At 41.3% G+C, this 12,338-nt stretch overlaps 1 protein-coding gene across 2 annotated transcripts in view; it reads right to left on the bottom strand.

Moving 5' to 3' along the window:
- ARHGEF12 (Rho guanine nucleotide exchange factor 12) overlaps window positions 1–12,338 on the bottom strand; it is a 3,716,336-nt gene that overhangs the window by 2,597,552 nt on the left and 1,106,446 nt on the right. The window lies entirely within an intron of this gene.

The following is a 12,338-nucleotide window of genomic DNA, read 5'->3' as shown; positions in this document are numbered from 1 at the left end:
GTGCCTCTGCCACAAACAACTTCAATCCAATGAAACATGCAGAACACATCAGTGTTAAGTACTTTAAAAGTGCTCTATAAAACATGGGTGCACTGCTAATTCCAGAACTGTATAGTGATCATATATTTCCAGTCCTTATGACAAGCAAAACACAGGATAAATACTTCATAAGGGCTACTGTAATTACAGAAATAAAAAGTATATTCATACATACAAGTTATAAAACGTATTATAACCCTCTAGAAGCTCTCAACTTCTCCGAGTGCTTAGCCTACAGAAGTGATGTCTGGGCTCCCTATCAGTAGCCTAACAGCCTCAAATCCAAGGGCCACAAATATTGCTCATACATTACTATTACAAAATAAATGTGCAGAATGTTGAAAAAATCTTGCACAGGGCTTCGGCTATCCCAACACCATCATCAGTGTTGGAGGGTTGTGCCCACACACCTTTGCAACTTGCATACACGATTCCAAGACCAGAACATCTCTGTGTAAAGTAAACACTCCAATGCAATACAATCCTTGACTAAGTATATATTCCCCAGTTTGTACTTCCTAATATCATTGTTCCAAGGATCAAAATTCAAGATTGCCTATGTCATGTGTGAAAATTTAACAAAGATGTTTGTTGGAAAAAAAGTTCAAAACTGTAACCATCAGTAATGTTGCAATATAGCAACAGTCTTGACCAGGTTCTAAGAATCTTGTCACAGTAAGTCACACTCAAACCCCAAAAGACAGCCTGAGGCTCCCCATCCATCCATTACTTCTTTTATCCATTTTTGTACATGGAGTCAGGGTGTCACTTAAACAGTGACAATCATGTAGAGCCAGATATCAGAAAAATATTTTTGGCTTCTGCAATCAAAATACAGGTTGTCCTATACTATTGTGGACCAACTCTCAACAATATAGCCAGACTTTAAATAATCAGTATTCGACATAACATATTCTTTACTAATTATATGCAACAAATGCACACCTTCATCAACTCCTACTTATCTCACTTAGCTTGGTCCAAAATAAAAAGAAAGCTGAGAAGGTAATACTTTAAGTGCACAATATTTTCATATTTATTTCAGTTTCCCAAACAGACGTGGGTTCCCACAGAAATGCCAGCTTCCCAGTTTCAGAGCCAATGGTCTATAATGTGCTGTGATCACATTAGGAGAGTGGCATAACACCTTCAACTGTGTTTCTGATCACGATTAATACATAAAACCTTCCAAAGCATACAGAACATGCCTTTATGTCCAACAGGCTATACAAAAGTTATACCACTTAGCTTTAAAACCATCTAATGTTTAACAAACATATTAACCATTGTACAAGCTAACATTGGTTACAGTCATCACCTAATAAGTAATCATTTAAATACAGTACAAATAAGCACTCTACATGGCTGTTACTTCACATATTTACAAAAGCCCACACAGTGAACTGTTTCTAAATTATCAGTTTAAAACATTGAACAGTTACTTTACATTAGAAGGATTTGCAGTCTAAACTCTTGTGGCAGGAGAGGATAGCCTACACCCTTCTGGCTGGAAATTGCTGGCTGAAGGCCTATTGCGTTTGTTACTCTATGTGTCTTACCTTTGGCTTAAGCACATGTGCTCCAAAACCATTTGCTTTACATTAGGAAGGTGTGCGGTCTCTCTCTCTCTTTTCAAACACCTTTATTGAATTATCACTTGTGATATAGGCAAATTTACAATCATATAAAAGAAATAAAAACTATATTAATATAACATATTTCACATATATTGCTATATATCATATAACAAGCAATATTACATACATTTTTCAATTCCTGTCTTTTTTTAAACAAGATACAAAACATCTTTAATAAACCATCACTTACTACATACACAATCATATATTTATATAAATTAAACCACATCGACACAATCCTAGCTGCAAGTACTTTACATCACAAATCATACTTGTACACTCCCAGTTGCAAACATTATACATCACTTATAATCTATTCAATCTTTCTCACTCAGTTTGTGGTCTAGACTCTTGTGGCAGGACAGTGTGGCCTACACCCTTCTGTGCTGGGAACTGCTGGTGAATTGTTGCATTAAACTGCTTTCTGCTGTTCTGACTGTGATTTTATGCACTTTGAATTTCTAGTACTTCTGCAATTTATAGCACAAACTGCTGCATTATTTAAAATGATTTCTGCTGTTCTGACTGTCATTTCATGCCCTTTGAATTTCTAGTACTTCTGCATTTTATAGCAGAGGCTAGATACAGACTTGCTGAATCTAGACTGCTTAGTATCACTTGAGCACTAAAACCAGCTCTTCATTGAGATACTGAAATATCTGAGGCATCCGTTGCTTCTAACTGTAATTACCTGTTTTTTACTCTAATACTGCACTTTTAATATGTATTTACATTCCACTGTCTGAACTATTTTTTGTCACGGTTTACTGTATACTGTACTAGTTCAGCTGTAGCACTGCCCAGTTCCAAGATTGCTATTTCTGGGTCTGTTTTGTAAAGTCTGAGCATCAGCTACCTTTGTTGGTGGAGACCCTTCTGCACTCTTGTGTGAGGAGTGCTGTCTGGGCCCCATCTAATTGAGGGTGACTGGACTAGAGCTCAGAGAAAGTGTTCTTATTGGCTAGTTTGAGTTGAGAGTATTTTCTTGTTTATGCCCCATGTTTGCACTTGTTCACTTCTAGCGCTCAGTTGTGCATTGCTGCATAATGGTGGTTACCATTGGTGGTTATAGATGCAAACGTTTTGTTTGGTAAATTTTTCCTTAACAATTTACTTGTGGTACTCCAAAGGTTTCTCGCAACCCTGCTCTACTGTCAGGTGGAACCTTAAGCCTAGCCTCAGAGGTATGAACACACCTCTCACCCACTAGCCACTCCTAAGTGTGACCTCTTTTCCTGATCATATAAATTGACCTATAACTATGTTAGGACAATTTCCCACAGTTTCTCCAGCCAGTTTGGTCATCATGGGCATCCAAAGGCAGTGCAGTAACTGCCCTCCTGTTCACAAACATCCCTCTATTCCTGGTCCATACAAACACAAGGTGTGAGAGAATAACTACATTAAGAACCCTGAATCCATGCTCTCACACACAGTCAATATATAGGACAATGAGAGGGTTGTCAGCATGCACACCTCCCCTCCTACTCCACCCAAACCCACATCACACATATCTACATATGCAGTGGTCCTCACCAGAAACATACCTAAACATCAGAGACCTCCCAAACACAAACACGCTACACACAATACTTTCTCTGCAGAACACATTACACATTATAGCTCATGCACCAGTGTCTCACCAGTCAAACCCTTAAGACAAAACATAAAAATCAAACATATTAGTCTTAGGTGATTCCATCGTGAGATAACACTGATGGCCCTGTCACCAGGCTGGATAAGGAAAAGGTCACGGTCAGCTGTCAGGTGCCAGGATACGTCTCATCACACATACACTCAAGTCTTTCAACAACTGTTATGACTCTGTCATAGTACATGTTGGTGTGAACTTGAGAAGTGCCTCTCTAAACTATATGAAGAAAGACATGACTGTGCTCTCAGACCATGTGTCTCAAGCAACTCTTCCCTCAGGTGGAGCTATTAACTCTGCTGAGCTCTACACCTATGCTTTATACAAACACCTGTATAATTGCATTGACTGATTATATTATGGTATTATACCTGATAGGACCAAAACAAGCTCCTCAAGGAAGAGCAAACCTGCCTGGTGGACAACTGCCACTAACAGGATTTACAATAAGAGGAAGAAATTGCTATCTAACAGTAAAGGGGAGTGAGACCTCCTAAACTGGAAAGGCTCCCTCCTCAGCTTAAACAAGTAAATAAGACTTCTTGTGAAGTCCTCTAAAGGAAACAAGTTCAAATTAGCTTCCTCAACAAAGGGCAACCACAAGGCATTCTACAGTTACGTCCGTAACCTGAATGGAAAGGCCCAGATTTGTGCAGAAGTAGTAGTTAATACCACATATATTGAGCCTGTGAACAAAGCTAACCAGTTGGCCAACAGGTTCTGTGAAAACATCACTCCCCTGTCCCCACCACACGTACTCCATGACATCCCTACCACCTGTCCCCTACCTTGTGTTTCTAAAGAGCAGGTCATAAATGCCCTCTCTAAGGCCAAAAACACAGCATCTATGAGACCTGATAACATCCAAGGCTGCATCCTACATGGGCTCTAACATGAATTAGTAACACCATTGGGTACTCTCTTCAATCAAAGTAAGCACCAGCTTCGTACCAGCTGAATGGAAAACAGCCACCGTTATTCCCTTGCACAAAGGTGGTGCTTTCACTGACCCTGGGGATGACAGACCTATTAGTCTGACTAGCCTTATCTGTAAGGCCATTGAACGAATCATCATGGACCTCATCAATAAGGATATAGGTAATCTCCAAACACTTGACCTTACACAGTTTGGATATGTCAAAGGGAGATCATGCCTGTTAAACCTGGTGGACTACATTGAGATAGTAACCAAGGCCCTGGACGAAGGGAAATCTGTGCATATGGCGTACCTGGACTTAGCCAAAGCGTTTGACACGATCTGCCACTCAGCATCACTGAAAAACTCACCCAATTAGACATCAACCCTTATATCATTAGATGGGCAGCTAACTGGCTCAATGACAGAACTCATGGCATCAAAATAGGGGAATCCACCTCCAGTAGATGACCTGCAACCAGTAGTGTTCCACAGGGATCAGTCCTGGGACCTCTACTGTTTGGAATCTACTTCTCCTTAGGACAAGTAAAAACTAAAGATCTGTGGCTGACAAAGTTTGCTTATGACTGCAAACTGAGATAAGTCAGACTTTCCAAATGATGTCAACATCCTAAAAGATGGTCTTACACAAACAAATGATTGGCGCCAAAGTCATGGCCTTAAACTCGATGCAAACAATGTATTATCATTCCTTTCGGTAAAAGAGATGTTCCTGCTAAGTACCACAACACCACCACCTTAAGTACACACTCAGTGGTGAGAGACCTGGGCACACAGGTTGACAGTAACCTTACCCTTGACCACCATGTCGCCACAGTGGTAAGAAGGACATTCTATACTGCTCATCTCATAAGTAAGGACACTGCCTCCAGAAAAAAAGAAGTTATAACCTCTCTGCACTCTTCTCTCATCAGGTCAGGCCAATAATGGAGTACAACACCCCTTTTGGTATGTACTTTTCTAAGCACCTGCAGCAATTGGAGAAACCACAAAGGTTCCTCACAAGGAAAATTCAATGTTTTCAGCATCTGTCCTATGGGGATCGTATGAAATCACTGTCACTTTATTCTGTTTCATGCAGACTACCCAAAGGTGATCTCTGCCTTGCATACAAAAGAATAACCATAAGTCAAATGGTACATGGGTTACTCACTCTGCAGACCTTAATGTGGCATGCAACATTAATAAAACTTGCTAGATGGACATATTTGTCTCCCAGAGGTTACCACACCTTTGGAACAGACTCCAACTTCATTTCAAACAGAGCACCTCATTGGCCCTCTTCAAATGCAATCTGGACGACTGGATGGGTGAAAGTAAATTCACCTTGGGGGTTCCACCTGTGTCCCTCTTGGACAGGGGCAACAGGTGCTGATCGTGGAAAAAAAGGTAAGAACTTGGCTAAGCTTGTAAGGGCTGTAGGGCCATTATCCTAGTAACTTCCTGTGATCCTATGAACAGCTGTTAGTTTTCTATGGTGTGTTTAAACTTTGGGTTGCATTATGGAGTCCACATGGCTGCGCAAAATTGCTAGTTATCCCACTGTTAACACTGCAACAGATTACCATTTATTCAAAGGCATTATCACCAATAGCTAAGTGAATAATGTGCTCCGGCATACACAATCAGCTCATTTGTTATTGTTTATTTTAACTCTACATACATAAACACACACGCATATATATACATACATACACACATATACACACACAAAGATATATACATACACACACACATTTTTTTAAAGCAACACACAAAAACCCTGAAAAACAGCAACAACTAATCAGAAGCAAATTCCAAAATATGACAAGAGCATAAGCAAAACATAAGTTTTAACAAAAAACCCCCCACAAAACATCTTTAAAAAGTCTCTGGAGCAATACTGGAAACCCTCTAAGAACTGGAAGCTGTCAACAATATTTTGAGTTGTTACCTCACTGTCACACGACCTGAAGAAAAATATTTAAATACACAGTGTGCAAAGTTCCTTCATGTCTCAGGAAAAGAAACAAGCAAGGTGGGGAGAGAGAGAACTATTGCTTTAAAAGACAAATGCTAGCCATACTTGCAAGCCAAATAAGAGTCAGTATGAGCTTATGTGACTTATCTTAAAGACATATGCTTAAAAAGGGACAACCAGATGGTCTTACAAATTAAACTTATATCAGGCTGGTTCCACACTATCTACATTAATACAAGATTATAAATTACAGATTCCTGAGACTAGTATTTCAGCCCCAAAAAATCAGACAGCAGATGCACTACTGTTTAGGAGCTAAATGAAGTAGTCACCATGACTGAATACATTCTATTCCAGGGTGCTATCATGAAGTAACATGCATCTAGCAAGGCTGCTGTGCAGACAGATATATAAAGATTTGAAACTTGAGGAACAAATGTGAAACCTGTACATTTTTCTTTGAAAAGCACAGGTCACATTTTTCCCTGCAGAAGGTCTGAAATCTTATGCTGGCAAGGTAAAAGCAATTCTAGATGTGCAAAGCCACATGAGATCATCTTTTATGCATTGTCGAGGCATGATGCAATACTTCTACAACTTCATTCCCAATAAGCCACTACAGCATGATGCAGCAAGGTTTAGTCAAAAGAGCAAGACAGAAGATTTGAGATGATGAAACATTTGCTTACTAAAATATCCATTAAGTTTTATGGTGTGATACTCTGCAGCTAGACACCAGTTAGCAAGGTCTTGATGTAGTACTAACAGCTTATGTGACTAAAGCATTAAGATATGTCCAACTGTCTTACACTTGGGCAAAAAAAAAAAGAGCTGCTTGTCACTCTTCATTTGTCAAAAGTCCCACTACATCTAGCCTAACTTCCACAGATCTGCACCCCATCACCACCAGCCAAGGTGGGCTTTAACCATTTTAGGGATGTCAGCATGTTCTGGATATAAAGTCAAATCTTAGCCTGCACCACCATTACTTCATTCTTGCTCAAGAACACCACATACAGCACAAGCCTGCTCTCAAAACTTGGTCTATGCTAGTCAGCCCCATAATATCTACTTTGATAGAAATTCGTACTAGGAAAAAGTACAATACTGTCTATGTACCTTAACTGTATATGTACCTTAACTGTAGATGTTAAAGTGTCTTCAATGTTACGGTAATAACCATATTCCTTGCTGCTGTCACCCTTGGTCAGCTCAAGTACCAGAGACAATGCCTCCTCCTGGGCAGGAGGACTACCTGCGCCTGATGTCAGGACATCTGATATAAGAGTAATTGGCCAGCACCATTTTACAGGTCGTTCTTGCCCCATAAAAAAGAGGGAGCCTCCCATAAAGAGAATTCCAGGCCCAGAACACCAGGCACCCAAAGGTTTCCAATGTGCAAGTCGAGGGACCCCAAACATCTAAGGAGAAGGAGAGATTGAGTGAAGGATAGTGGAAAGGGATTGGAAAAGTGAGTCCACCCCAACCTGAAAGCATGATAGAAAGGGGTGGAGAAACAGAAAATGCACTGCAACAGTGAATTGACACAAATGTCTACATTTATAGTAAGCAGACGCAACTGTGCTATGTTCACCATGTTTTATTTTTGCAGTCATAACCATATGGGACGATTTCCAAAGCGGAGAAAGAAAGAGATGGAAGTCAAAAAGTTTTTTTTTTTTAAATCAGAAGCTAGAGTGCCATGCAAAACTGTGTTGTGTACAGATGACCAAGTGGCAATCTCTAAAACTTCCCTATTCGAACCCCTCTAAGAATGCAGTGGTGATAGCAATAGCTTTGGGGGAGTGAGATTTCATAGTGGAATTTGCTTTCCATGATGCTTGAAACAAAAGGCAATACAGCAAAAAATCCATTCTGAATGGCTTGTTTACCGTCAGTATCTCCCAACGTGTTACTACTAAAGGATACAAGAAGTTGGTTGGACTTTTTAACCGTACTCCTGTCCAGACAGTATTTAAGATGTTTGGGATCATCAGGTGAATGAAGTACATGTCCCTCCTTATTTATTCGACAAGGAAAAATACAGGGAGGTGAATACACTGATTAAAGGTATTTAGCAAGAAAGAGGAATTAGTCTTGACAGAAATTCTGCCCTGGTAAAAAATGAGGAAGGGTTAGGTGGACATGAGTGGCTGCAACACTGCAACCCATGTAGCTGAGGTGACAGCCACCAAGAAGGCTGTTTTCCAGGAAAGAAATCAAATGTCAGTTGTAGCTGCAGGCTCGACTGGAGAAAGTGTAAGCTTTTTCAGCATAAAATTGAGATCACAAGGAGGAAAGGGGATTCTCCTGGGAAGCCTCAAATGGATAACCCCCTTAAGAAACTGCTTCATGAGGGGTTAAGAGAAAAGAGGAGGCTGCAAAGGTAGGCAGGTGGATACGGCTGAAGACTGAATTTTAATAGATGAGTAAAAGGAGAGCAGATGTGAATAAATAAGAAAGGTAATCAAGTATACCATTAATCTCTGCTGAGTTTGGAAAGATATTCTGCTGTTAGTACCAAAGAGAAAATCTATTCCAATTTGAAATTTATGATTTTCTAGCACTAGGCTTTATAGCTTCTTTTAAAATGTCCCATATGACTTTGTCCAAAAGTAGGCAATGAGAAGAACTTAGTGGATCAAACATAGGATCATAGGAAGTTACTAGGCTATTGGTCCTGAGATTCTTATAAGTCTAGCCAACAGTTTAGCCCATGTTAAGACAAGTCAACACCCAAAGCCCCTGCCCAGCAGGGACACAGGTGGAATCCCAGGGGTGTATTGTCTGTTTTCCATCCAGCTGTCCAGGTTGCACTTAAAAAGGGTTAATGAGGTACTCTGCTTGACGTGGAGAAGGAGTCTATTCCACAGATGGGGAATTCTCTGGGACACAAATCTGTCCCACCAAGTCCTATTGATGTCACAGATCAGATTGAGGTCGCGTGTGTGGGTTACTAGAGTGGAGCTTGACTTACAGATATGCAGCAGTTCCATCAAGGCAGGTCTGAGATTGCTTTGTATGCCAGACAGAGGTCACCTCCGAGGAATCTGTATGAAACTGAGTGACAGGGCTTTTAAACCACAAACTAAGAACAACTAGAAGTAAAAACCACAAGCCAGTGACCCAAATGAAGCAAAACAGCATTTATTATTCCTCCGACATCTCGGCTAATGCCTTCATAGGAGAATACTAAAAGTTCACACTCCATATTTATAATGCATAACAGGCATGACCTCCCCTTGACAAAGCCAAACTGTGTGGGGGTTGAGTGTTTGGAGGTTGCCAATATCCCTGTTAATGAGGTCCATGATAATCCATTCCATGGCTTTGCAAATCAGGCTAGTTAGGCTGATGGGTCTATAATTTCCTGGATCAGTGGACATTCCACCTTTGTGTAAAGGGAGGACAGTGGCTGTCCTCCACTCGGCTGAGACAAAGCTGGTCCTCAGGCTTTGGTTGAATAGGGTGCATAATGGTGTTGCAAGTTCATGCCCGAGCTCATGTAGGATGCAGCCTGGGATGTTATCGGGTCCCATGGAGGCTGTATTTTTTTGCCTTTGACAGGGCAGTGATGACCAGTTCCCTAGAGATAAGGGGAGAGGGCAGTTACTGGGAATGTCCTGATTTACTGATTGGGGGGGGGCAGAGGGGTGAAGTTTTCACTAAATCTTTCAGCCAGCAGGTTGGCTATATCTACAGCATTTGTGTATGTGGTGTCCTTGATCGCCAGTTCTGAACACAGCTGGGTGCTTCCTTTGAGAATGCGGACATATGTGAAGAGGCCTTATGGTTGTCTCTAGCAGATGTGGCCAATTTGAACTCAAAGTCAGCTTTAGAGGATTTCACTAGTGTTCTTACTTGCTTGTTTAGGCTAAAGACAGACTGCTTCCATTTGGGCACCTGCTCCTTCTTTGTCCTGGACAGCATTTTTTTCCTTTTGTTATACAGTTTATTTAGTACCAATAACCAAAAGGGATCACCAAAGCACAACAGCACCAGTAAATGCAGGAAAATGTGATATAAGGCGAAACAATAAAGCCATGGAGGGAGATTCAAACCAACAAGTTTATTCTGCTAAAACATTAACGTTGACACAATTCGTTGTCACAATACATTTTCATTTAAAGTTACTTCATCAGATGTGGTCGTGCAATAACTCAGACCCACAGCAGTGTCATTTTGTAGTAACCAAGAGACAGTCTGTCTTGTGCCTCCTAAGTAGCAATCCTGCTGCCTTGATTGTGGACTAGCCAGCTGTTGATGAGGGCCGGGGACGGTAGTGCCCATACTTATTACAACCTGGTGCATTCCTTTTTCTGACTACACCTCGCCCTGCCATGGATAGAACCAGGAAAAAGGGGAGACGTGTGCCGGGCGAAGGAATAGCAATCACAACTATATAACCTAGAACTTCTAAGGAAGGCAGCCCACCTGTAAATAATTGCCCTTGTTCTTAATGGAATTGGTCAGAGAGGATTTGTTTTTGGTGTTACTTTTCCTACCGGACACAAAAACCGGGGATACTTTGAAAGCTCTTGGATGCTACAAAATGTCGCTGCTGTGTCCAAGGTACTGCACACCCACATCTGATGAAGTAACTTTAAACGAAAACATATTGTGACAACTAATTGTGTCAACGTTAATGTTATAGCAGAATAAACTTGTTGGTTTGAATCTCCCTCCGTGGCTTCATAGTTTATTTAGTGCATATGTACACCAGACAGGTTTACTCTTCCTTGCAGAGAATGATTTTGTCCTGTAGGGGGGGTTCCTGATTACATGCATCTATATAAATGACTGCATAGTATTTTGGTGCAGATTTGGATATTGGTACCACGTCCTAGAGGGGGGGTGGCTGAGAAGCTGTTTATACCATCCCTCAGAGGTTGTAATCAGCTTTGGAAAAGTTTTTTTGTTTGACCCTAGGCTAGAGGGGAGTCAGGGGAGATGGTGACTTCGAAAGTGACCACTTTATGGTCAGATCTTACCAGGAAGGATGATACTATAGGGGTGGTACAGTGGTTACTCATGATGGCTAATACCAAGGCCAAGATATTATCACCTCTTGTGGGGGTATCGACTAGGTGTTCCAAGGCATTTGCATTGATAAAACTGAGGAATCTCTGGGCATTTGTGTTCTGGCATGAGTAGTTTTTCCATTCTATGGTTGGGTAGTTTAAGTCACTCAGGATCAGGGTAAAAGATCGAATCTTGATAGATTTGAAGAGGTCCAGATAGGTGAAGTGGGCATCTTTAGCTAGCTATGATTCGAACAGCGTCTTGTCAATGGTTAACTGCACCTGGAGTGTCTCCTGTGCATCACACTGTTTGGCCAGCCTGGAGGTGTGTGTGTCTTTAATATATATTGAAACTCCACCTCCTTTGGCTTTGCTGCCCACAGTTTGGGGTCTGAATGCCTGACAGGATGAGTAACCAGGTAAGGCTCAGGTGCTCTCCGTAGCTTTGAACCAGGTTTCTGTGACTGCACAAATATCAGCATCTTCCAGGGTTAAGAATGCTTGGAATGAGTGCAGTTCCATGTTTAGACTCCTAGATTTTAGCAGCATACCTTTAATTTGTGTTTTTTTTTTTTTAATTTTTATGTTGCTAGTATCGACTTCATGACTTTTCCTAAAAAGGCACTATGGGGAGGCAAGGGCCTTTGCCAGAAGCCTGAAGCCCAGATGAGACAAACGCAGGCAATCTCTAGAAAACCATCATGGTCTGTTAATCATATTTTCCCAGGCTGTCAGGTACTGGATCTCCCTAGAATGACACCAGAAACTAAGCCAATTGTTAAAGTCAATCATTTTCTGTTTGCGTTGGGTGGGCGTTCGAAAGACATGCGTAAATGGGCGTGCCTTCGTTGAAGGTTGAACATTGAGCTGGCAACCTCGATGTTCGTGAAAATCTACTGCCAATCATTAGCTGACCGGAGTTCCGCTGTGGCGACCCCTAACCAGGAAAAGCTGAAAGACAAAAACAACATTGAGGCTTCACTCTGGGTGACAGCAGAATGATGCTTAAGTCTAGGGACATACTTGCCTGGGACACATTCAGCGAGTTCGATCATGTCTTTCTTCACATAATTCAGGGAGGTGTGTCTCAGGC

Source organism: Protopterus annectens, chromosome 8.part0, assembly GCF_019279795.1.
Source record: "Protopterus annectens isolate FY-2018-M chromosome 8.part0, PAN1.0, whole genome shotgun sequence".
In the NCBI taxonomy this organism is placed as follows: domain Eukaryota; kingdom Metazoa; phylum Chordata; order Ceratodontiformes; family Protopteridae; genus Protopterus; species Protopterus annectens.
Note: the sequence above shows the minus strand (reverse complement) of the source record. Positions and strands in the feature narration are given on the sequence as shown.